This window comes from Cupressus sempervirens, chromosome 7 (genome assembly GCF_028749045.1).
Source record: "Cupressus sempervirens isolate cs-2001-9-10 chromosome 7, ASM2874904v1, whole genome shotgun sequence".
Classification (NCBI taxonomy): domain Eukaryota; kingdom Viridiplantae; phylum Streptophyta; class Pinopsida; order Cupressales; family Cupressaceae; genus Cupressus; species Cupressus sempervirens.
The window spans coordinates 361,342,919-361,370,699 of NC_143124.1; the positions used below are offsets into that span (position 1 = coordinate 361,342,919).

Sequence of the window (27,781 nt, forward strand, 5' to 3'; positions counted from 1 at the left end):
ATATATAAATTAGGTTAAGAAACATACTAGATTAACATTAAAAATATCTCATATAAAAAATCAATCATTAAAATATCATAGTCTAGACTATAAATCAGTACTAAGATACCATCATAACTTCATAAATGTGTAGTAATAACAAGGGAGTCAAAGCATCTTCTTGTGCTTCTTAATCTACATTAAAAATGTGAAGACCATTTAGATAATATACCTCTAGTGTCTTTTAATGATAGTGCATAATAGGAAGTTGATTATTGGACAAAGTGAAGGAAAACATCTAGGAATTTCCTCTACGGAAGATATTAATTTAGACCCACACTTTAAATGATGTAATGAATTCCCAATTCTACAATCCAATATATCACTAACAAATACATTAGAAATAGCACAAGATTTCATAAATTAATAACACATTGGAACTTCTTGTACTTTTGGTGATTGATCAAGATAGTACAAGATTTCCCACAATTCACTATTAGCTCTCCTCCCTAGTTTGTCTTTTCACATTCACCATCTATTGCAATGTTATGCCCCTCTAATAATTTTTAGTTATATGATTGGTTTTTTTATTAACATCCATACATGTGTTTCTCTACCCATGAAAACCATGTTAGTATACTATAATTATTCATGTTCGACATTCTTCCCTATAGATGGGAGCCACCTATTTATTGTCACTACTAGTTACTCTCTTTTCTTTGTACATGTGTATTGTATTTAATTTGAACCTTTTTGAACGACTGATGTAAATGAATGTCGCCCATCATTTTTGTTAGTCTCATCATCTCACTTTTCCCTTCTAGTAGCATCTAGATTGATGTATTAATACATGTCCCTATCATGACTAAATTCTTACTCTGCCATTTAACTAAGAAGTTATTAGACATAACACAAAATTTGAGATAAGATCATTAGACCAAAACCATCAATATTTAAATAATCACAATTAAATATAAATATATTCAACATTATTATTATTTTACTAATTTTAAAACTAAATATCACGAACCCTCACATTTACTTGCTTATTTATTTATTTATTAACATCACTATCTTCACTTATATGTAAAACTTATTTAATACTTATTCCGTCAATGATTTAATTAACATAACATATTTATAATTTATATTAGAAGTTCCTTGTTAGTTTCGATATTACCCATATACGGGGACATATTTATATGATATCTAAGATCAATTGCTGAATCAACATGAACAACTAATGAATCAATATGATCAACAAGTCCAAGCAGAAAAGAGAAAATTCTTTATAAAAGATATGACATTTATTCATGTTTTGCATCAATGAAGGCTTCATCTGGATGAACCAGCGATGCATAATTTAAAACTTCCTGTCAATTGCTTCACGTCAATTGCTATCTTAAGGAGCTTTATGCTTCATGAGAATCCAGCTACTGTAGTTTATAAATATTAAAGATTCAGTTCTCATTGATTTCCATTGCCCAAAAGTTGAACGAGCAGAAAACTGATCTTCATTTGAAAGGAAATTTTTAAATGGCTAACAATACCATGGAATTCAGTATGGACGCCCCTGGCAATAGAAGGGGGAGATCTTTTATAAGAGTAAAGACTGGACAGTGGAAAGCTGCTTCTGTTATTATTGGTAATTAGCAATCGGCGTCTGTGAATTCATGTTTTATTTCTTTTCAGAACTGACGGTGTAGTGTTTATTTTCAGGCTATGAGTTCTGTGAAAGAATGGCTTTCTCTGGAATTTGGTCAAATTTAGCGGTATATCTGAGCACCAAGCTTCATGAAGGCACTGTCTCTTCCTCAATAAATGCCAGCAATTGGGCTGGCACTTCATTTCTTACAACTTTGCTTGCTACATACATCGCTGATACATATTTGGGACATTTCTTGACATTCCTCATATTTTCATGTATATATACCCTTGTAAGTACTATTATATGTTTCATGCATGCTGCTTGTTCTTATGTTTAAGTAGGGTAAAATTCTGTTGACTGCTAATTCGATTGAAGAAAATAACAATATATTTAAGATTCATACTAAGTAATCATATTGAAGATAGTCATCTCTTATCCACCAATTCATAATTTTTATCAAAAGCACTGATTGTAGAAAACCTAAATGTAGTAGTTATTTGAATGTATTGTGTTGTTGCCCATGAACTGCTTATTAACAGTTAAACCTAGTAAAATATATTGATGATTAGTTGAATACATACATGTTTGATGTGTTCAAAAGACTGACTCGACATTCTATATAACCAACCGCTTTAGTCTAAACTCTCAATTCAAAAACATATAAAATTGACTTGATTACAGAAACTAAAAGTAATTTCGAACTTTAGTTATATGTGATAATGGTGTTTCATTTCGTGCAGGGAATGGTGTTCCTAACTCTTTCCGTTTTGTTGAAACCTTGGAGACCGCAAGATTGCCAATCAAATGAAGGCTGCGAAAAGATTTCGTTTCCAAATTATGTGACATTTTATTTTGCCTTGTACTTTGTTGCTTTAGGCTCTGGAGGAAGCAGGTCAATAACCTCAGGTTTCGGATCAGGTCAGTTTGATGAATCTGACCCTGAAGAAAGGCAGCAGAAGGTGACGTTTCTAAACTGTTGGGTTTTTATGGTTTTCTTGGGGGGCTTGGTTGGTGAGACATTTGTTGTCTATGTTGAAAACCAAGTCAGTTGGGGAGTTGGCTATGGAATTATTACCTTAGCACTTGTAATATCGTCCCTACTGCTGCTGGTACGAAGCCCATTTTTCAGGCACACAGCTCAACCAGGCAGCCCATTGCAACGAATTTTAAATGTGATTGTTAGGATGATTATGAATTGGAAAGCGCAGGCTCCTTCGGACCCATCATCTCTTCATGAAGTGAATTCAAGAGAATATGTTGATCAATACCGACAAATTATTTCCCACACTTCGCATCTCAGGTTGGAAGTTTATCTATACAATTCTTTCTCTCACAGATTATACATCAACTAATTCTCAAACAGAGCCAGCTTTGACATGTAGATGGCGTGATAAGTTTGATATTTTCTATTGTTTAATTGTAAAATAAGGCGATCCTTAAACAGATGGCTTTATTTCTTGGTTCATATGAAATCATTGTGACATACTTCCTGTACTAGTGTAAATTAGGATGGATCGCCATGAAAATCTAAATATAGAGTGTTATGCTTAAATCTACATGATTATTTGCTAAATAGCAGATTTCTAGACAAAGCGGCAGTTCAAAATGGGGTAAGCTCAAATCCATGCACTGTTACAGACGTGGAGGAAACAAAGCTGGCAATACAAATCCTACAAATTTGGGTGACAACCATATTCCCGGGTACCTTACAAGTTCAAGCAGGGACACTGTTCCTGAGGCAGGCAATGACCCTAGAGACACAAATGGGGTTTAACATACAATTTCCACCAGCGAGTATTGGAGCTTTTGTTCCCATAGCAATACTACTATCCCTCTTAGTATACAATCAGCTACTGGTTCCCATATTGAGAAGATTCACAGGAAATCCACAAGGCATAACTACACTACAGAGGACGGGGATTGGCATGTTAATCCATACTGTTGCTATGTTGACAGCAATGGTAACTGAAATTGAACGCCTAAGGATTGTTAAGAAGCAGAGGATCAGAGATGATATGCATGCAATTGTGCCTAGAAGCATATTCACATTGCTTCCACAGTTTATATTAATGGGAAAAGCAGAAGCCTTTTTACAAGTAGGGAAGCTGGAATTGTTTTATGATGAAGTACCAGAAGGTATCACAGTTTGGGAAGTGCATTCTATGCAGCTTCCTTAGGGCTCCGTTTGGTTGCTGGCAGATGAGGGTCAAAATCGGGTTATCAAGGGCAAAACCAGAGTTTGCAAAAAAACTTTGGTGTTTGGTTAGTTAAAATTATAATCTGGTTTTCAATTTCATCTTCCAATTTTGGTAAAAAATTGGAAGAAGTTTCTTCGCTGGAATTCAAAATTAAAACCAGGTTTTGAATTTTATGACAGTTTTTTTAATAATATTGTGGGGTCCACAGTATATTCATCTTCCATGTCAACCAAACGGACCATTGGCTTTCCAAACCACAAAACCAGATTTTCGAAAACCTGGTTATGTCAAAAATTCATCTTCCCCAACCAAACGGGGCCTAGGAGTTGGCGCCTTCATCAGCAGTATTCTTCTCGAAGTTGTTAGGAGCATTACGGGGCAAATGGGCAATGAAAGCTCGATAGTCGATAACGTGAATGCATCACATCTGGACTATTAGCCTCTTGGCCTTTCTTAATTCCTTGAACTGCATTTTCTTCTGTATTATGTCTCGCTTGTATAGATTAAGAAGGGAAGCAACGGAATCTTCTTTGAATGTTTCAACCAATATTGATGTATAGAATTTAGGAAATGACATCGATAGTGACGACGACATTGAGATGGTTGTATAGTCTTAAAAAAAAGTAATATATTAGATCTTCGTCCAACCAGTTTGACTCAATCTCCAAAATGTAACGGAAGTTAGCTTCGCAAAAGGAGATGAGTGTAACGTTGGTCATACATTGCTGATGTTATCGGATGCTTAGTTTTCTTTTCTATTATATCCTTATATTTTAACAGGTTAATTGGAAGTTCTGATTGTTTAATAATTCATAATTTATTTGATTTAAGTATTAAATATACTTTTAATTCATATTTTCATTTAGCCTTATTGTTGACTTAAAAACATAATTTTTAGTGGTGTCAATTAAGTTTTCCTTTCATCATTGTTTTTAATTGGAAAAAAGCTGATTTTGATGGGATCTCAAAATCCATTACATAGTTTGAGAGGGATAACAAACCCAACATAAATGAAAAAGTTGCATAGAGTAAAATATTATGGACTAGCAGCTCCTAACAATAGAATAACAATAACCTATTATAATATCATCATACAAAGCAATAGTTGATAAACAACATGCCAAAGCCTTACAACTCAAATTGTAAGGTTTCCCTAAATGTGAAAAATAGGAATCATGGGTTTTGAGATGGCTCCTATTACCTTTTCTTCCCCCACCAACCAAGTAAGGAAATAAATAGTCAATGGAAGAATCACGAACAATAGTTTTTTCTAGGCTCCCTTCACCTGAGCATTATGTTTTAACAACACCCTTTTGTGCCTTTGGTAGAGTGGCCTCACACTATTTGAAAATGTATTCCAAACTCTCTAGGGGACACCATTTTGTTGTAAAAAATATTCATGAGATCATTGACTCTTCCTCACATTAGTTGTTGGATGATAGTCTCAAAATAGGCTCATCTTTGTATCATGGTAAAGTTGATACATTAGAGCTAATTTGGTTATCACGTATCTCCAATATCATTCTCACTTGTAATATGATAAAGATTAGAATGAAAATGATCTAATACTGGAGAATATGTGAACAATGTCTCTTCATATATTTTTGATAGATTATGTGAGTGTTCTAAATTTTGATATCCCATGCTTGTATTAGTGCATTTTCTCTCTCCTAAATTACTAAAGTTAGTCTATACTATCTACAAATAGGCAATATATTTTTCATGTACTTCTTTGATTATTTGATCATTCTTCATGTGATTTGCATATTCTTCTAACATCGTGACCAATCTCTCTCTCTCTCTCTCTCTCTCTCTCTCTCTCTCTCTCTCTCTCTCTATGTATATGAGTGTGTGCTTGTGTAAATATGCATATATGCATATGTTTATGTGTGTTTACATGTGTATATATATGAGTATGTGTATACACACACACACACACACACACACACACATAAATATGTATATATACACATGTGTGTGCATGTGTGGATCTATACACACACACACACACACACACACACAGAGATGTGTGTGTGTGTGTGTGTGCATGTGCATGCGTGTGTACGTGTGTGCATGCACGTGCATGTGTGTGCACACATGCGTACTTGTGTTTTACCACTATGAATTGGATCTTCCTAGTTTTTATTATTTGTGTTGATGTTTTAGGTATCACCTAGTATTTGTTAAAATGTAGCATTCTCTGGATACATCACACTAAATATATGTGACATAACATCACTTCTTTATAGAATGACTATGCTCCTCCCTATGTAGCACAAATCATTCTAGGGGGTGGGGGGGAAGGGAGGGTTATCCATCTATATCTTGATCCCATTTATATATATCTCACAATCTCTTATTTATCTCAAATTTTACATGAAACCTTGTCTTATGAGTGTTTGCATATATGTCACCAAGCATGGGATTCAAACCATTACCTTTTCTTAGGATAGTTTTATATCTTATTATAATATTATTATGAAATTTTATAATACAACTTATCATTGATCATTATCATCATAAAAATGTCCATAGTATAATAGAAATTCCAGCCAGAGATAATCAATATATTATTTAAACATCTTTAATGTAGGAGCATCTTGGGTCATTGAGCAATCTTTCATCAACCAAAAATATTTCTTGATTTCTATACTAGTCTATTGTTTAGAAAGTAGCCATTGCATCTTTTTGTTATATATTGTGTGTAGTTGGTATCATGTTGGGGACCTATCCTTGATTATTTTCCAATGAGGCATGTTGTTTCCTTTTGAACAGTTTTGTGCGATGAAATGGTATCTTGCACAGTTGGCAACTCACTCCTGACCTATTTTTGGACCTATTCCTAAGAGTGCATTACTTCTTATTCTACTTTTCTTGGATTTTAGTAAACTCTTACCAAGATGGACCTACGATATAATTAAATTCTTGACTAATCAACTTGTGGCTTAGGTGGCTATATAAGAAGCTTGGTTAGATGCGAGAGATCATCAACTTGGAGAGAAGAAGATAGAAGTTGTGATCTTGGACTCTGATTATGTAATTCTCATTGTATATGGCCACAACTCAAAAGGCCTTATAGTTAGGCATGTTTCTTTCTCTATATGTGAAGTAAAATGATTACCCCTATTGTGATGTTGCATATGCCCTAATGTTCCTTGTGGATTTTTTTAGTAAAGATTCCATGTGTACCTCTTAGCAAGGGAAGCTCCAACTTGTCTCATTTGGAAAGCCTATTCTTTCATCAAGTGGTATTAGAGAAGAGTTATTTCTTGTGGCTTGGATTGTGGAGAACATTATTTCATTGGTTTTAGGGTGGCAGATCTAAAATGTGACCTATAACTTTGCAAAAGGTCATGATCTTGTAGGAACTATTATCAAGATGTTTTGTGGTTGAGTAAATGTGGATAATGCCACTATGGATATGTTGTGAAAATTGCATTGATATTTAAAACTCTTTAGATATCCTAGAGATGAAGTGTTCATATTAAAGATGTAAGTGATGATGACGAAGGAACATCTAAACCTGAATCTGATGTTGAATAAGATGAAGAAAGGATTTTGAGATTTTTATATAGGGATATGATGTAGTGCAAGGTAGGAGAATCCCCAAAGGAGATGTCCTAGCCCCTAGCAAATAACCACACAGTGGAAATAGAATAACAATGAGAGATCTAATAATAAATTATAATAATTTATTCATAAAATAACTGTTACATGCAATGTGCCAGGTTGTAAGGCCTCCTCGGTTATGGCCAAATACAAAGCAATTACAATAATAGTTCTACAAGATCCCTGAAGATCGAACCCAAACACTAGGTAGTCCAGATCTACACTCTGGTAGAAACCTCCAAGGAAGATCTCAACTTGTGCTTGCAAGTCCACCAAGAAATCTCCTTGTTTTCCAAGCTGCGGCTAGTGGCCCTTCTCAAACTTTATCCAAGATTCAAGTGTAAACTACCTCACATTTGATGCTCTATCCATAGACTCAGGAAAAAAATGATCTTCAGCTACTCTCAACACTCACTCCTCTTTCAAATGAATAATAATTCCATGAATGAATTCCTAAAAGACTCCACAAGACCCCTTACTTATACACAACCAAGCCACAAGTCGGCGTAGCAATTACAAATTAAAATAAACCCCTCATATTAAATATATGTTGAGCCACAAGTTAGCCACAATACAAATTAAATACCCATACATAAACTATATGCTAAAACTTGGCTCATAGACAACTCGGCACCAACAAAAACCAAGACCAAGTTGAGCACCAGTAAAACCAAGGATCACCGAGCTCCGACAAAAATTGCCAAGTTCCAATGCATGTCAAGTGCAATAGACCATGTTGAGCTCCATAAACCATGACGAGCTCTTAGAGTATGCCAAGCACTAGTCCTTTTTTGATCGAGTATTAGTCCAAGCACCCTCCAAACCAACTATTGAGCCTTGTCCCATGAACTCCAAAGTAGTCATTGAGAAAACCCAAGATGCTCTTGCATCTAACTCATAGCTAAATAGAAAAGTGTGTCCCACACTATGATGCCCAAAGAAAGATCAAAAACCATCTTCATCTTCACCAAAGGCTTCCACTCCAATAGGGACAAGAAAATCTACATTCAAATCATCCACATCTACATCATTCTATCAAACACTAGAATCTCAACCATCCAATCAGCATGCTCACTCCCACAAACAAACTGAACATAATACTTCATCAACAAACCCCCATCCACATCAAAAACTACAGAATCCACACTAGCAACAAAAAACTCCACATCAATAGCAATATGTAGATCTCCATCAACACATTCCAAACTCACAACACTAGTGGTCTAATTGCTCACAATAAGATGCTCTACAACATACAAGTCACCAACATTATCAATTGAATCATCCATGACTAAGTGCTCTACCATCTTCATGTTAGACTCAACCAACTGATCATGAAAACCAATCTCCATCCCAAGATCAACAAGATTATGAATATCATTAGCAACAGCCTCTAGTTCCTCCAGCAAGTTCTATATTAGACTCAACAAACTAATCAACAAAAATAGAATCTTCCACCTCAACCTTGCAATTCCATATTCTCTCTCAAATAAATCTTCTAACCAGCCACACAACTCTCTTCCAAATTGGTAGACTCCAACTCTAGTAGCATAAAAATTCTTTCTTTGGTTCCTCAACTCTTTTAGAAGAAGCAACATCCACAACAACATCCACCCAAGTTATTGTCTCATTAATCCTCCTTTCCATGATATCACAATGACTTGCAATCATCACAGTGTCCAATCCTCTTAGAGCCATCTTCCAAGATCTTTATAAATACTCTGCAGCATATCCTTCCCACACTCCTTATGACAAAACTAAATTGTTTGCAAGTCAGATCACAACCTACCACCTTGCATGAACAATCAGGAACTGCATTACAAGTCTAGGACCACAAATCTGCAATCCACAAACTCTCTATGATCATGCCTCAACAAGAATAGTCTTCCACCTTTACATCCGTTGATCAATTTGCATGTCTTCCTAAGGTCCTAGTGAAAATTACCTCAACTTTGGTGATCTGTCTATACACTCAAGAACAACCTTCACTTTGATACCACTTGATGTAGTGCAAAGCAAGAGAATTCCCAAAGAATATGTCCTAGCTCCTAGCAAATAACCACACAATAGAAGAAAAATAATAGTACAAGATCTGATACCAAATTACAATAATCTATTCATAAAATAACTGTTAAATGTAATGTTCCAAACTATAAGGCCTTTTTGGTTACAACCAAATACAAAGCAATTAAAATAACAATTCTGCAAGATCCCTCAAGATCCAACCCAAACACTAGATAGTTTAGATCCACACTTTAGTAGAAACCTCCAAGGAAGATCTCAACTTGTGCTCACAAGCCCAATAAACAATCTCCTTGTTTTTCAAGCCATAGCTACTAGGCCTTCTTAAACTTTATCCAAGATCAAAGTGTAAACTTCCTCACATTCAGCACTCTGTCCACACTCTCACAACTCCACCACAATCCTACTATAAATAGCCTCACATTTGGTGCTCTATCCTAAAATCAGGAAAAAAATCACTCTTTAGCTACTCTCCACACTCACTCCTCTCTCGAATGAATAGTCATTCCACGAATACCTAAAAGACTCCACAAGACCCCCTACTTATACCCAACTAAGCCACAAGTTAGCATAGCAATTATAAATTGAAATAAACCCCTCATATTAAATATATGTTGAGCCACAAGTCGACCACAACACAAATTAAATACCCATACATAAATTGAATGCCAAAAGTTTGCTCACAGACAACTTGACACCAATAGAAACTAAAACCAATTTGAGCACCAGTAAAAGCAAGAATCGTCAAGCTCCCACAAGTATTATCAAGTTCTAATGCATGTCGAGTGAAATAGACCATGCTGAGCTCCATAAGCCATGAGGAGCTCCTAGAGCATGTTGAGCACTAGTCCTTCTTTGACCGAGTATTTGTCCAAGCACCCTCCAAAGAAACTACTAAGCCTCCTCCCATGAACTCCAAAGTAGTCACCAAGAAAACCCAAGATGCTCTTGCATCAAGCTAATGCTAGACCTATTGTTGAAGTTGCATGATATAATGGAATTTATTATACTAATGATGTATTGGATTGGATAACTAAGATGGACAAATAATTTTAGTGTGAAGGTACTCCTGATAATAAGGAGGTAGAGAAAATAGTCACAACCTGTTGAAGGGTCATGCTTCACTTTTCTGGGATAATTTGTAAACTAAAATACAAAAGAGAGGAAAAGAAAAGATTAAGAAATTCATGAAAATGATTGGAAAGATGAAGAAGAAGTTTCTCCTTGTAGATTAGCAAGTTAATTTGTTGAGGAAAATGAAAAAGTTGTGATGAAGTACTACTCTGATACCACTGATGAAGGTACACCCTAATACCACTGATGAAGGGCCACTCCACCCTAAGCTAGTCCAGATCCACACTCTGGTAGAAACCTTTGAGATCTCAACTTGTGCTCGCAAGCCACCAAGCAACCTCCTTGTTTCTAAACCATAGCCACTAGCTCTTCTCCAACCTTATCTAAGATCCAAGTGTAAACTGCCTCACATTCGACGCTTTGTCTACACACTCACAAGTCCATCACAATCCTACTGTAAACTGCCTCACATTCGGTGCTCTATCCATAGACTCAGGAAAACTCACTCTTCACTTCCTCCTTCTCTTTCACACCTTGAAGCCTTCCAAGCTTTCCAAGCTTCACCTTCCACAACTTTTACCTTTCCAAGCTTTCCTTCCAAAGCTTTCACCTTCTTCTTGAGCTTCCACTTCTCAAGCTCCTTCTTGAGCTTCTACTCCTCGAGCTTCCCCTTGAGATTGCTTTAGAAATGCTCATATGCCTTGCTTAAATAGGCACTTACCACCCAATGCATGGCTTATCCACAACCTTCTAGAATTCCTTCACAACCTTCTACAACTTCCATATCCACAACTTTCTACAATATTCATAACTTTCTAGAATTCTACCCACACACCTCGATAAATGGAATGACAACCATTTATTTTTTATTTTTTCTATTATGCCACCTATGCACCTTGAAATTAAAAATCCTCTTTTCCTTTTTTTTCTCCTTTTTCCCTTTTTTAATTTTTTAATTATTTCTCCTATAATTTTTGTCACTTTCTCTCTCCTCCACAATTTTTTTTTTCTTTCAATAATTTTCCCATGCATGATGCTCCTGCATCAAACTCCCTGGTAGATAGAAAAGTGTGTCCCACACTTTGACGCCAAAAGAAAGATCTACCACCATCTTTATCTTCACCAAAGGCTTCCACCTCAATGGGGACAACAATATCACCATGCAAATCTTTCACATTTGCATTACTCTATCAAACACCAGAATCTCAACCATTCAATTAGCATGCTCACTCCCAGGAACAAACTGAACATAATTCTTCATCAACAAACCCTCATTCACATCAGCAACTAGTGAATCCACCCCAGTAGCAACAAACCCTGCATTAGCAATAACAAACTCCATATCAGCACCAACATGTAGATCTCCATCAATACATGCCAAACTAGCAATATCATTGCTCACAACAAGATGCTCTACAATACATAACTCACCTCAAACAACAATCGGATCATCCACGACCAAGTGCTCTACAACATACAAGTCACCACCAACATCAACTAGATCATCCACAACCAAATGCTCTGTAGTCTCCATGTCAAACTCAACCAACTGATTATAAAAACCAATCTCCATCCCAACATCAGCAAGGTTAGGAATATCGTCAGCAACAACCTCTATTTGCTCTACAGGTTTTGCATCAGGCTCCACAAACTGATCAGCAAGACCATCCTCTTCCACCTTAACCTTCTTAGCTTGATCAACCAATCTAGCATCCAATCGAGAAAACATCTTAGAAAAATTCCTCTCCACTATGTCATGGATTGTTGCAATCATCTTAGGGTCCAATCCTCTTGGAGCCATCTCCCAAGATCTTCGTAAACCCTTTGCAACAAATCCTTCCCACGCTCCTTGTGACAACCAAATTGTTTGCAAGTCAGATCGCAACCTGCCACCTTGCATGAACAGTCAAGAACCACATCACAAGTCTAGGACAACAGATTTGCAATCCACCAGCTCTCCACAATCATGCCTCAACAAGTTTAGTCTTCCATCTCCACATGAATCGATCAATCTGCATGTCCTCCCAAGTTCCTGGTGCAAACTGCCTCAGCTTCAAAAATTTGTTTACACGCTCAAGAACCCCTGCTCTAATAAAATTCACCCAACCAAGGTCCTGGTACAAATTGCCTCACACTTCAGTGATCTTCTTGTACACTCAGGAACTCCTGCTCTGATAAACTTCACCCAACCAAGGTCCTGGTACAAACTGCCTCACACTTCGGTGATCTCCTTGTACACTCAGGAACTCCTGCTCTGATACCACTAATGAAGTACTGCTCTGATACCACTGATGAAGGTACACTTTGATACCATTGACGAAGGACCACTCCACCCTAAGCTAGTCCAGATCCACACTCTGGTAGAAACCTTTGAGATCTCAACTTGTGCTCACAAGCCACCAAGCAACCTCCTTGTTTCTAAACCATAGCCACTAGCTCTTCTCCAACCTTATCTAAGATCCAAGTGTAAACTGCCTCACATTCGGCGCTCTGTCTACACACTCACAAGTCCATCACAATCCTGCTATAAACTTCCTCACATTCAGTGCTCTGTCCACAGACTCAGGAAAACTCACTCTTCACTTCCTCCTTCTCATTCACACCTTGAAGCCTTCCAAGCTTTCCAAGCTTCACCTTCCACAACTTTTACCTTTCCAAGCTTTCCTTCGAAAGATTTCACCTTCTTCTTGAGCTTCCACTTCTCAAGCTCCTTCTTGAGCTTCTACTCCTCGAGCTTCCCCTTGAGCTTGCTTTAGAAATGCTCATATGCCTTGCTTAAATAGGCACTTACCACCCAATGCATGGCTTATCCACAACCTTCTAGAATTCCTCCACAACCTTCTACAACTTCCATATCCACAACTTTCTACAATATTCTTAACTTTCTAGAATTCTACCCACACACCTCGATAAATGGAATGACAACCATTTATTTTTTATTTTTTTCTATTATGCCACCTATGCACCTCGAAAATAAAAATCCTCTTTTCCTTTCTTTTCTCCTTTTTCTCTTTTTTTATTTTTTAATTATTTCTCCTATAATTTTTGTCACTTTCTCTCTCCTCCACAAATTTTTTTTTTTCAATAATTTTCCCATGCAAGATGCTCCTGCATCAAGTTGAGGCAAAAGGACATGAGTGGGAAAGAATATACTAAGGTAATCAACAAATTAGATATCAGATCTAGACATGTTGATAGAAAAGTTGAGAAAGTTTCTAGATACCTAAATGGTTTGAGGTTATCATTTCAAGATGAGCTCAACTATGTTAAAATTGTTAGTCTAGTAGAAGCATATAAGTGTGTGGTGAAGGCTAAAGACATATTGGAGATGAAATATGATTAAAGACTAAGAGGTGGAAGTGGTATATTTCAAAGAAGGAGAGTCAAAACCTATGGAGAAGGAAGCAGATATTATAGTGCAATGTTAAATAAAGGATTTAGGTAATGGAAAGAAGAAGTAATGGAAAGAAGAAGTTACTAGAAAAAGTAGTAATTGTATACTAGAGGTAGCTACATGGGTTACTCTAGGAATAATATTGGTAGAAAGAGACATGAAAGATCTTGGTTTAAGGGTACTTGTTTCAAGTGTTGAGATGAAGGACATAGATCTTTTGAATGAAATAAATCTAGAAAGATGATAGGGGATAGTAGCTGAAACAATTTTTATTGTGAAGAAATTTTTGAAACATCAGATGAACCTAAAAGTGGTGAAAACCCAATGTGGAGAAGAATCTTATGGAGTGAAGAAGTTGGTGAAGAGCTTATTTTGAGAAGTTTGGTCAAGACCAGATTTAAGATAAGTAGAAAATATTATAAACTAATCATTGATAGTGGAAGTTCTGATAAATTAGTATTTGAGGAGATGGTTAACAAGTTGTAGTTGTAGAGGTTGATACATCCTAGACCCTACCATTTTTCTTGGATTTAGAAAGAGCATTATTTACTTGTAAGTAAACAATGCCTTGCTAAATTCAAAATCGAGAATTATTACGATAAAGTCTTCTATGATATTATTCATTGTTGGAAATATAGGATAGGCTAGTTTACTAAGAGGGGAGGGGTGAATTAGGAACCAATAAAAATTATTCTTATTTCAACAATTAATCCTTCATATATAATCTAATCTATTTGCATGCATGAAGAACTAAAAGCATTAAAACATTGATAACACTTTGGCACAAGATATGGTGACCCATAAACCTTCCAAATAGAAATTAAACTTGGGGTGGCGATGATACTCACAAGCTTTAGCACTACACTATAACGTTGGCTAGTTAAGGCCCACAATCGATTAGTTCTGATGATCTACCTTATTAGGAGCAATAAGGACTACTAGGTCAACCTTGTTAAAGTATTTGCAAAACATTGAATGAAGTATTCACTTGGTAAAGAAATTTTAAAAAGATTTTTTAGTCTACCTTGTTAAAGGATTTAATTGATACACCTATTAGGATGAACCAATGGCTGATCTCTGATCTGCAACTTTAATTTTTTGGTTGAGATTCCTTTGGAGTGTAATGATCACCTTGTGGTGATAGATAAATCTTTGTTTCTCCTTATACTATTTGTAGCTTTCTTAATTCACACTTCTTCTCATATGAATTCTTTTTATATTTATTATTACCATGTTTTGATGTGATACAATACATTACATATATATCAACCTAAACTACAATTCATTAAAGTTGGCTCAACTGTTGGCACTCTGGTTCTGAAGAAAAACTTTGTGGGGTTCTAATACTTTGAAATAATTATCAACACTCAGCATCATCATGCACTCAGTGGATATAGAATCTCGGTTCATACTAATCACTTTTGAGTAGTTTGAACTCGGTCAGCACTGGTGACTTGGTGAATACTACAAAATATGACATATAAATTGAATCACTTGGTTGACACTACATGACATTGTATAAATTGAATCACTTGGTTGACACTTCCCAAGTCAGTTAACTCACATCACTGATATTTCAAACTTGGTAAACACTAAAGACCATAGTTGACACTATGTAACTTGGTTAATACTATGAAACTCAGTTCCCATTGTTACTTATCAACATGGTATATACTACTCGATTTGAACTAAAGACTAAGTTTGGAACTTGGTAGCAACTGTAGAACTTGGTACAACCTAGATTACTTGGCTAAAACTATAAACTACAAGATAAGCTCAGTAGATGCTAACCATTTGACTAAGTGTGAGTCACTAATAAACAAACTTGATCATAATGTCAACAATCTCCCCCTTTGTCATTAGTGACCAAATTACTTATCAATCAAAAATTGAATTCTAAAAATTTCAAGTCTAAAACATTCTTTTGTCTCCATCATGTGTCTTCAACTAGGTAACATACTCTATTTTTGAGATTTTTCAAGATTTCTTTTGTAAGAGATGTATTTTGATTAACTGTACATATATTTGTGTAATCTTATACTACTCCCCCACACATATATCACATATTATACTTTACTCACTATATACATATATCTAATATCTTTATTTTCACCCCTTTATATCACTTCTTCTCCCCCTTTTATCTTATCTCATCTTCTCCCCCTTTTTGACATAAATGCCAAAATGTGATAAGAAGTCAAAATATACCTTTAAAATCAAATCCATTGTCTTGTCCCAATTTTTCTATAACACCTTTCCTAGATCTAATGCAATCTATACTGCTATAGATAACTCTATCATGTGATCAGCTATGGAGAAGTTATTATCATGGATGAGAGTTTTGGCATGTGCAATGTATTTATGCAATGCATCCATGTTTAAGAGAATCATGCCTTGGATATCTACAAGTGTGGCCCTGGATCCTAGCTTCTTCCTTAATAATTATGCTTACATTTTAGTCAGAAATCTAATCTTTGAGTAGTGAGCATAACTGTAACTCAGGTCTAGTGACATCTGGTGTGCACTTGCCTTCAAGTTTACATCTATGTTACATAGTTTATCTTTGATTTCTTGAGTTAAGATAGATATATCACATAGCTTGTTGAATAATGAAGTTACATTATTTGTAGAGGTTTCTAATGAGTTGAGAATAGTAATCAATTCTACTTGATTTATTGCAATTTTATGTGCAACTTGCTCCAATACTTTGTTGTCAAATTTCCTCTCTACTCTTTGTAACAAATTTTCTTGTCGATTTAGATGATTTCTAGATGACTTTGGCTAACTTAACCAAAATAGGTTGAGTGCTATCAACTTTAGTACTTAATGCATCTACAAGTATGTTCTTCACATCTTCAAGCACTTGGTTTTCTCTTCTTTTCTCTTCTCTAAGATTCTACTACTTAGCTTTCTTTTGTGATAGTTCACCTATATGATGTTCATTTGATCAAGTTCTAGAGTAGAGATATCCCCATTTGGGATAACTATATCCTCATCAAGATCAATGTCTTTTTCTTTACATTTGTCTTTGCTTGAAACTTTAGTACTTGGTTGAGGCTTTCTCTCATTTCTATTTGTACTTACTTTTTGCATACTTGGAATTATAACAATAGTAGAAATAGAAGGACTAGCAAAAATAATAGATAGTGCATTGACAATAGAAATACCTTGTGCTATGTAGACCAATCTAATGATGGAGGAAGAACTAGCCACTTGGTAGATGAAGTGTTGATCACTTCAGTCAGTATGTTAGTTAGTTGAATAGGTGTAGAGATTGGTTAGGTTGATGGTGTTGCAATGGTTTCCAGAACCAACGGTAGAAGCTTTCTCTGAGCTTGATGATATTAAAGCTTTTCTTGGAGAGTGGGAAAATGAGGCCATAATTGCTGCTATAATCTTCTTTGGGTCAGTTTCCTCTGTACTCTGAATCTCAAGGAGATTCTCCTCAGTAACTTCCTATTCTTGCTCCTCATCTAGATTTACATCATCTATTTCTATATCTTCTTCATCATTTTTTTCATTTTCTTCCTTGACATCTTGATCATCTATGTCACTAACATGAACAAAAAAAATAACTTTGTTGATGAAGTTTGTAGATATCCTTCCATGTAGTTCTAGATGTCTTCACTATGAATTATATATCTTTGAGAAGAATCATGCATGTGTTCATTTTGAGAGTGAACTTCTTCATGTAATCTTTCACTTCTTTGTCACTAAGATTTGGCATGATCTGCCTTAGAGTCTTTTCATATATATATATATATGTTGTATTTTTCTTAGCATTTTCCCATCTTGGCTTGATTGCTTGTGTAAGCTCACTGGGAATTTATTGTACAAGTTCATTAGGAGAGTATTTCCATCTTCCTAGTTTATTCATAATAGCATCCTTAATTTTCCTTTTCTCATCTGCATTCCTTGATTTCTATTTGATAAATCTAAAACATACCATAGCAGTTCCTTCTTCTAATTTCTTAAACTTTTCATGCAATGTAGGCTTGTATACCTTTTGAAAATAATTTCCTTGGTATATTTTATGCCTAACTTCAACTTCCTTTTGGTCTTAACTGACCTTCTTGTAAACATAACTAGAAATGATTTGGTAGGTTTGGTTATGATAACCTTACCTTTCTTTCTTATTTTCTCTTCTTCCTTAGACTTTGTTTCTTTTGCTAGATCATCTACTTTATCTTCTTCCATATCATCTCCTTTTCCTTCTATCAATAGTAGAGTAGAAATTGCTTGGCTTAATTTTGTTATCCTTTTCTTTCTTTTACTAATTTCTTGAGGAAGCTTAATTTCAAGTTTTATTTTACCTTTGGCTTCATCAAAAGTGCCAAAATATGTGGCCTTGGGATCCACTAGTTCATTCAACAATGCCTCTATAATATCCTTGGTGTCATCAATTTTAACCTCATAGCTTAGAGGCTTAACCCACACCACTCTAGATTTGACTGCTTGAATGTACACTTCATCATAGTCTACCATGAAGCAAACATCATCCTTGTAATCTTTTACAAGTTTTATTGGAATCCTATATCTACTATTCATCTTTTCATTGAATAAATAAAGGTAATTTTTTATGATACTAATAATGTTCTCACCCATCTTCATTATATATTCTTTAATTTGATATAGTATTGGTACATTTTTTCTCCATACTACTATACCTTTTGAAGGGAAACACTTTTGCACAAAGAAGAATAAAAAAGTTAGGAGTGAACCAAACTTACATGGGTTATTCTTTGAATTTTTTATGCTCTCCATGGTCTTGTTGAATTGATTCAACATTAGCTCGGCAAGGTCGAAAGACATGTTGTTCTTCACCACCTTCAGAGCTAGATCAATTGCCTCACATGACATGTTGTTGAGATGACTAGAGCTATAGATCTTATGAGCTATCATGTGAATTACAAATTTCAGCTCCATGTTAGTCATAGTACTTATCTTCATAACTCTTCCATCCCACTCGACAAGAATTTTTCTTTCCAGTTCTACTCAAGTTAGGGTTTTGGTAGACTTTTCCTTGTTCAATATTGGGAGCTCTGTGATCCGATGAATCATTTTGTTTGTTATTTGAATACCTAATTCCCCAACCATAGTTGCCAATTATATATATGACTAAGGATAAACCTTATCGATTTTATCTAAAAATCTCAAGGCATATGAGGAATATTTTTTAAACCCTTGGTCTCTAAATGTTGATGCTCATGTTTCAATGCAACATTCACACATAAGATTTTCAGAGTCTCATCCATCTCTAGGGTTCCAATATCTTGTATCAAACAACAAAAATATGAACAAATGTCATTAACAAGTAATACCTTTGGTGGAATTAATGACTGAGCTTTGGTTGGATCAATCACCTCTGTAATTGTTGGAATCAAATTGAAGTTTGGTGCCTTCCAACCAACTCCTCGAACCAACATCTTAGATCCTTAAATATTCTTGCTATTGGAAGATGCCATGCTCGGTAGGGTTTATGAAAACACAAGAACCTTCAACAAGAAATACATAGATCACTTGGAAGTACAAAAATTTCTCTAGAAAATAGCTCTTCAAAAATTCATAGTGATAAATGAATTTGATTTCCTTCTTTTTAACACATTTTCATTTTTCAATCACCATAAATGCTTGATACGATCACTCATTTAGTGATAGACTATCTTCCACTTAGTTCAATCTTAATGCTCAGTGAAGACATTCGTAGCTTAGTGTCCATACAATATTTTAGTGTATTCCAACCTTTCTTAGCAAGGTCTTGCAACTCGACCTAGCTTGGTAAGGTCTAGATTCTCCTTAGTCACTCAGTGATCTCTTTGCATCTTGAATGTTGCTGAAACTAATTTAAGATGTCTCCTTCAAAGTCTTAGTTTTAGTTATTCCTATGAGAGATCAAGTTGAAATTCTTGAGTCACCTAATTCTTGAGTGATATGTGCTTCATGGCTTGGACTTGCATTCTCAGAAGATTTCAGAATCGATTACTACCTTATCTACTTTCTGATATTGTCACCTTTGGCTTTCTTTCCATCTTTAATCCTTCCATTGTTCTTATAGTTTTTGGCAAGATGTCTAAGTTTTGTGCAAATAAAATATATTCTAGTCATGTCTCTTATCATCATGTGATGTTTCACATAATTTGCTCCAATGTGCCAAAATTCACCACAGTAGTGGCATCTACACTATTTTTTGTAGTCCCAACCAAATATTGCTTTCACAACCTATTTTTTTGGGTTCCATATCTTGGTTTTGCATTCAAACTATTTGCACCCTTGTTTATTGTACTTTTGACATTTACCTTCAAACTAACGTTTCTCCTTACATTCGCTTGCTTTATGGCCATGTTTATTACAAATGTAGAACTTTCCATTGAATTTTTCTTTACCATTACTCCCACGTTTATTTGATGTATGACCTAACTTTCCATAGTGATTGCAAGTAGGCCTTTGATTTTTTTGATATCCTTTCTAAGACGATTCACCTTCTTCCATGTATCTTATTCCTACTTTTCCTTTCTATTTGTATTGACTTTGCTCATTCAATGGATTCATGTCTGCTAGAGATTTCATCATCCTCTCATTGGTTTTATTTTTAGCGTTTAGATCATTTTGAAATATTTCATTCTTTAACCTTAGATTCATGATTTTTTAATTTGTATTAGTAAGCTGATCAAAGAGGTCATCCTATTGAAGGTATAGATGTTGAATTTCATTTTTCTTTCCTTCTATTTATTTTTTGGCTTTTTCTTTTTCTTTCATGACTTCACATAATCTTACTAACTGAAATTCTTTTTCTCTTTTTAGTTTTTTAATATCTTCTTGAAGATCGCATTTTCTTTCTAATAGGTCTTTGATTGCCTCATCAGCTCCATCTAAGTTTCATTCCAAATAGATATCTTCAATTATTTCTTCAGTGTAGAGATTTTCATTCATTTGTATTGCAAGATATTTGCTTCTTTTGAAGGATTGAGGGAGTTGCTCCTTTGTTTTCCTTAGTTTCCCAATAGCCAATTCCAAATCTAACATTTTATTGTCAATAGCCTTTTCTAACCTGTATACCTCCATTGCCTCTATTCTTTTCTCAAGCTATTAAACTTCTTCTCTAAGAACCACAATGCTCTCATTCCAATTGTTGAAAATATAGGATAGGCTAGGTTACTAAGAAGGGAGGGGTGAATTAGGAACCAAAAAAACTTATTCTTACTTCACCAATTAATCCTTCATATATATTCTAATATAATAGCATTCATGAAGAAGTGAAAGCATTAAAACATTCATAACACTTTGACACAAGATATGGTGACCCATAATCTTTCCAAATAGAAAGTAAAACTGGGGTGGGGATGATACCCACAAGATTTAGTACTATAGTATAACGTTAGTCAGTTAAGGATTACAATTGATCACTTCTAATGATCTTCCCTATTAGGAGAAATAAGGACTGCTAGGTCCACCTTGTTAAAATTTACAAAACATATAATGAAGTATGCACTCGGTAAAGAGATCTGCAAAAGACTATTAAGTCTAGCTTGTGAAAGGATTTAACTGATATACCTATTAGGATGAACCAGTGGCTGATCTCTGATCGACAACTTTGATTTTCTATTTGAGATTCTTGTGGAGTGTAATGATCACCTTGCTATAATAGATAAATCTTTTTTGCTCCTTATACTACTTATAGCCTTCTTAATTTCCACTTCTTCTCATATGATTTCTTTCTATATTTATTCTTATTATGTTTGGATGTGATATGATACATTATATATACACCAATCCAAACTACAATTCATCACAGTCAGATACAATGCAAGTTTCACCAAAATACACAAAGTTAGCTCAATTGTTGGCACTTAGGTTCTGAAGATAATCTTGGTGGGGTTATGATACTCAACAATCATTGTCAACACTTGGCATCATCATGCACTTAGTAGATATAGAAGCTTAGTTCATACTAATCACTTCCATGTAGTCTGAACTTGGTCAACATTGACCGGACTTGATGAATACTGTAAAACTTAGCATATAAACTGAAGCACTTGGTTGACACTGCATGGTTTAGTTAGCACTAACACTACGAGCTCTATATAAATTGAATCACTTGGTTTACACTTCCCGGATGAGTCAACACTAGATTCACATCACTGATACTACACACTTGGTAAACACTAGAGACCATGGTTGACACTATGCAACTCAGTTAATACTATGAAGCTCAGCTTGCACTATTACTTATCAACTCAGTAAATACTACTCAGTGTGAATTGAATACTAATTTTGGAACTTGGTAGAAACTTTAGAAACTCGATTAACACTGTAAATTGTAAGATAAGCTCGGTAGCTGCTAACCATTTGATAAAGTGTGAGTAACTGTTAAATAAACTTGACCATAATGTCAATAATTCATATGGATTATTTTCATATTATTTTGGGTACACCTTGGTTGTATGATAGAAAATCTTTGCATTATGCTAGATTGAATCCATATCTACTATTTGGGTTGATGGAAAGAAAAAAATGTATTATATCCTTTGGTTGAGAAGCTTGAGGAGAATCATTTTACCACAGTTCGAGTATGTTTGGTTGATGGAAAAAAAAATTCTTAAGATTTGAAGAAATAGAATGGTTTTTTTGTCTTTATTCCTTGAATGACTAAGAAACAAGATGAACCAGAACATGCACTCGAGACTGAACCTTTATTGGAAAGGTTTTTAGACATCATTTCTGATAATTTACCTGACGGTTTACCTCCTATGAGAAGTATTAGTCACTGTACATGAATTTGATAACTAGATCTAGTATTCCCAATAAAGAACCGCATAGGCTTACACCTTCTAAAAGTACTTAGTTTAATAGACAAGTGTAAGTATTTCTTGATAAATGTCTAATTATAAAAAGTTTATGTCCTTATGTAGTACCTATTGTATTAACACCTAAGAAGAATGGAGAATGGATAATGTGCATTGATTCTAGAGTTATAATCTTTTGGAAGTCTTATTGGGAAACAAGATTCTAAGGAGGGTGGGGTGGGCAGGTGGTGAATAAGGATCTATAAATTTTTTAACTTCTTAAACATATAATAGATTAACCATCTTCACTCCTAATCCATCTCATATCTTAGATTGCATACCATATAACTGTAAACTATAATACTAAAATGAAATTTATCTAAGAATAATATCTTGGAAAACACAGATTGATAAAACAAAGATTTTGGTAACCAAGAAATCCTCCAAGGTGAAGGTAAAATTGGGGTGGGGATGAAAACCCAAAGGTTTCTAGCTGCAACAAAAAAGTTTTCCTATTAGGGCTATAATTTGATCACTTTTGATGATCTACCTTGTTCGGGGTCTACTTGGTTAAAAGATATACAAGGATATGAAGTAATTCATTTTGATTAAAGGATTTTACATTTACAATGAAGTAAAGACATTTTTGAAGATTTAAATAAGGTCTATTAAAATCACTCTAGTAAGAGATTTTCTATGATTCACGTGTTAAAATATCTTAGTATGAGATCCTTGAGTTTTCTCTACAAGCTACTTAATGATCTACCCTCTTCAATGTCTCAATCTGATCTCCTTATCTAATATGCTCAATTTTTTCCTTTTACTACTAGTTTGATCTATCTATTCTTCTCTATGACTTACCCTCCCTTTCTCCACTCATAGCTTGTTCACACCATTATGATTTATGGTTTGATTTCTTCTTAAATACATAATCATAGAAAGTTTAAATTATGACCAAGGATTCATAATTAATCCTTTGTTTTCATTTTGTCCCTATTATTTTCTAATTGGCTAATCTATCTTTCTTGGGGTTAATGCATTCTGAGAAAATGTGTAATATTTTCTCCTTAACTTTTGCTACAATCTTAAATGTCACATAAAAGTTGGCTAAAATGATTTACATAAGTATTTGTACCATTAAAAAGACATGCAAAAACTAGTTTACTCAATAATTGAAAGGTTTAATGGTCGGTTATAGCTAACATTCATGTTGTCACTCGCTTTCTATAGGCTCAAAATATACTAACTCACTCGACATTAGTTAACCTTTACTTGTATCCATCTCCATTATTTTGCTAGGCATGTATCATGGCTCAATATCCACCAAGGTGCTCAGAAACCTTTGACTTGTTTGACATATAATAAAATATAAACAAGTCTTGTGTAGCTTGGCCTACTCTAGATACCTTGGTCATAGTCATGACCAATCAATACTACCTTGGAAATGACTAAGTGTTGAATACAAATTGGCAACTTGGACTTAGAGATCAACAATTAACAAGCTAACAATGAAGTATGGATTTCCTTATCCTAGGATGGATGACATAATGGATTGTTTGAGTGGAGTGATGCATTTTACCAAGGTTGATATCAAAAATGTCTACCATTAGATCAAAATTAGAGAAGGAGATGAATGGAAAACTACTTTTGAGAATAATGAGGGTTTGTATAAGTAGTTTTTTATGTCTTTTGGTTTAAATAATGCACCTAGTACTTATATGAGGTTGATGAATGAAGTTCTAAAGAAATTCATGGGTATGTTTTTTATTGTATATATTGATGACATTCTGATATTCAATAAAACTAAAGAAGTTCACACCTGGAGCATATTAGACAAGTATTGTAAAGATTGAAGGAGGAGAAATTGCTTATTAACTTGGTGAAATATCCATTCATGAAGGAAGAGATTTTGTACATTGTTTTTATTATTTTAGTTGATGGTTTGAATATGGATACTTAGAAGGTAAAAGCTATTTTTTATTGGCCTACATGTGAGAGTATCAAAGAAGTTAGATTATTTCATGGATTGGCAAGCTTTTATAGGAAGGTTGTTAGAAATTTTAGTTATGTTTGTAATGCTATCAGTAAGACTATGAGAGGGGATAAAAATGATTTCAAAAGGACACATGGAGCACAAAACAATTTTGAAACATTGAAATGAAAGATTGTAGGACTACCTACACATGCTTTGCCTGATTTTGGTAAAGTTGTTCAAGTTGAATGTGATGCTAGTGGAAGTTCCATTGGAGTTGTTTCGAGTCAAGAAGGAATACATGTAGCTTTCCTTAGTGATAAGTTGAATGATTCTAAAAAGAAATCTATATTTTATGATGAGAAATCCTATGCTATTGTTCAAGCTATGAAGAAATGGAGACATTATTTATGCCTAAAGATTTTATTTTGTACACTGACCGTTAACATTTTAAATTTTAAATGGCTAACAATACCGTGGAATTGAGTAACAATAGGAGGGGGAGATCATAAAAGAAAAGACTGGATGGTGGAAAGTTGCTTTTGTTGTTATTGGTAATTAGCAATCAGCATTTGTGATTTCATTTCTTTTAGTCCATTTGGTTAGTGGAATTTAAAATACCGAAATTTCTGCAAACCTTGGTTTAGCCTAATCAAGGTTTTGCAAATCTTCATTCTAACCTTTGGGATTGTACTTGAACTATTTGTTTCACTTGAAAGATGTGAGTGAAGACACATTTTTATGCATAAGCTTGGAGTTGAAGGTAAATTTCAAAAAATAGTCCAACCTATTGCTTTTACACTCCTTAAAAAACATAACTAGGTTTTGATTTCAATTCCTACTTGCTAGTAGGATGTTTAAAAACTTGGTTTAGCGGCAAATTTGAAAGTACAGTATGCTAATTCCATTTTACCAATTTTGAAACAAACACAAAAAGTTTCAAATCTGAATTTTGAAAAAGCCAATTCCTGTCATCTTCCAGGAACCAAACGGACCCTTAGAACTGACAGTGTAGTGATTATTTTGAGGTTATGAATTCTCTGACATTTGGTCAAATTTGATGGTATATCTGACCACAAAGCTTCATGAAGGCACTGTCTCTTTCTCAATAAATGCCACCAGTTGGGCCGACACTTCATTTCGTACAACTTTGGTTCCCACATACATTGCTGACACATATTTGGGACATTTCTTGACATTCCTCATATTTTCATGTATATATACCCTTGTAAGTACTATTATACGTTTGATGCATGCTGCTTGTTCGTTTGTTTTAGTAGGGTAGAATTCTGTTGACTGCTAATTCGATCGAAGAAAATGTCAAAATATTTAAGATTCGTGCTCGGTATTTATATTGAAGATATAATCTCTCATCCACCAAATCATAATTCCAATCAAAAGCACTGATTGTAGAAAACCTAAATGTAGTACAGTTATCTGTATGTATTGTGTTGTTGCCCATGAACTGCCTATTAACAATTAAACGTATTAAAATATATTAATGATTAGTTGAATGCAAACACTTTTTATTTGTTCAAAAGGCTGACTCAACATTCTAAATAACCATCCGCTTTAATCTAAAATCTCAATTCAAAAACATATAAAAGTGATTTGTCATGTCCCTCTCTTAGCAACATAATTATAATAGGGGATTTGCCTATCATTGACTCTCGTAGGCAAATGATTATGGGAAGAGGGTCGATTTTGTCTTCCAATTAAGTAAGTGGGGCCTACTCATTCCAATATTAAATAAAGGTTGTATTCTAACTTTATAAAGTTAATTATTTAATTTTATAAAGTTAATAATTGTAGTGCAAGATGATTCCGGATAATTTCCAGAAACTTCTCAGCAAAGGAGATAAATAGAGGACATAGGGCTCCCATTTGAAGCAAGCGATTTGTAGATTTTATTTCTATTCTATTGGGAGCAATTTGTAGCCATTGATCTGCAAATTCTCAGACTATCTTTGGGAACGATAACTCTCATCGATAAGCAATTTTGAGGGTGTGAGATATCATCCGAATTATTGCAACCTTGGAAGTGGTACCACAACCATTTCATTGACGCAAAGTTTGTGGCCTAAGGCCAGATTTTCATGGGGGTTTTGACAGAGGAAAAAAGGAATTAATCAGAGATAAATTGGAAGGTTCGAAAGGGGGCTGAGAACCTCTGTGATTATTGATCAAGCAAATCGCCTGACTCTTTCAGCGTTCTAACAGCCCAACCCGCGCCAGCAAGATCAGTATATTTTAAGCTCACGTGGCCATTCGATTGCTCGAGTTTCAATTTGTCATATTTCGCAATTGGACTGCATAACCGTCGGTTTCAAAAGGGTGCAAATCGCATTATCTCTGAATATCTGTTCAAGACTTGTCGAGGGCCGAGAAAGCAGTCAACGCGACTGGTAGGAGCATCAACGCCACTCATTGGGCGTCTGGGTAAATAAATCGCTGACCCTGTAGAAGCTTACCGCAGGAAACAAGACCCATCTCTAACCGATTTGTAATCAGGACGAAGGCAGAACGACTATTATCGGGCCCTTTTTACAGGTGCAATTTGGGAGATTAGCACACAAAGAAATATTAAATCGGCGATCTCGCTTCAGGCTAGCAAATTAAATTCAAGGGCCAGAGAATTTCATTACATTAACTGCTATTGGATCCACAGAAGGGCGTCTTTGCAAATCTGCCACCAAGAATTAATTAGCGTTATCAAAGACAAGCTAAATGTATGGCCAATGCGAAATCAGGTTCTGTAATTTGTTGATATTTCGTTCGATGTCCAGTTATTAAATCATTAATATTGCTGGTAGATTTGTCTATATCATTGTGTGCTTTTCACTGGAGATAATATAATCTGAAGTTTTTCTTAAGAAGTAATTGACAATTGTCCCAATCTAGCATTGTTCTTTGTGACCCATATAGTAGAGGGGATATCTCAGTGGTATCAGAGCAGTAGTCTTGCCATCCTGATTGGGTAAAGGTACTTTAATTCCCAGTGTTATATTCGCAAGAGAACCATATTCAAGGACGGAGATATGGGTGAAAGACAAACACAGAGTCCGCCAAGATTTCCCAGGGTCGACGATGATGAAACCAGAG

The 27,781-nt window shown here is 34.8% G+C and overlaps 1 pseudogene; it reads left to right on the top strand.

Annotated features, from left to right (window-relative positions):
* Window positions 1-1,515: 1,515 nt before the first annotated feature.
* On the top strand, window positions 1,516-27,438 carry LOC149546981 (protein NRT1/ PTR FAMILY 5.2-like; annotated as a pseudogene).
* The last annotated feature ends 343 nt before the right edge of the window (window positions 27,439-27,781 follow it).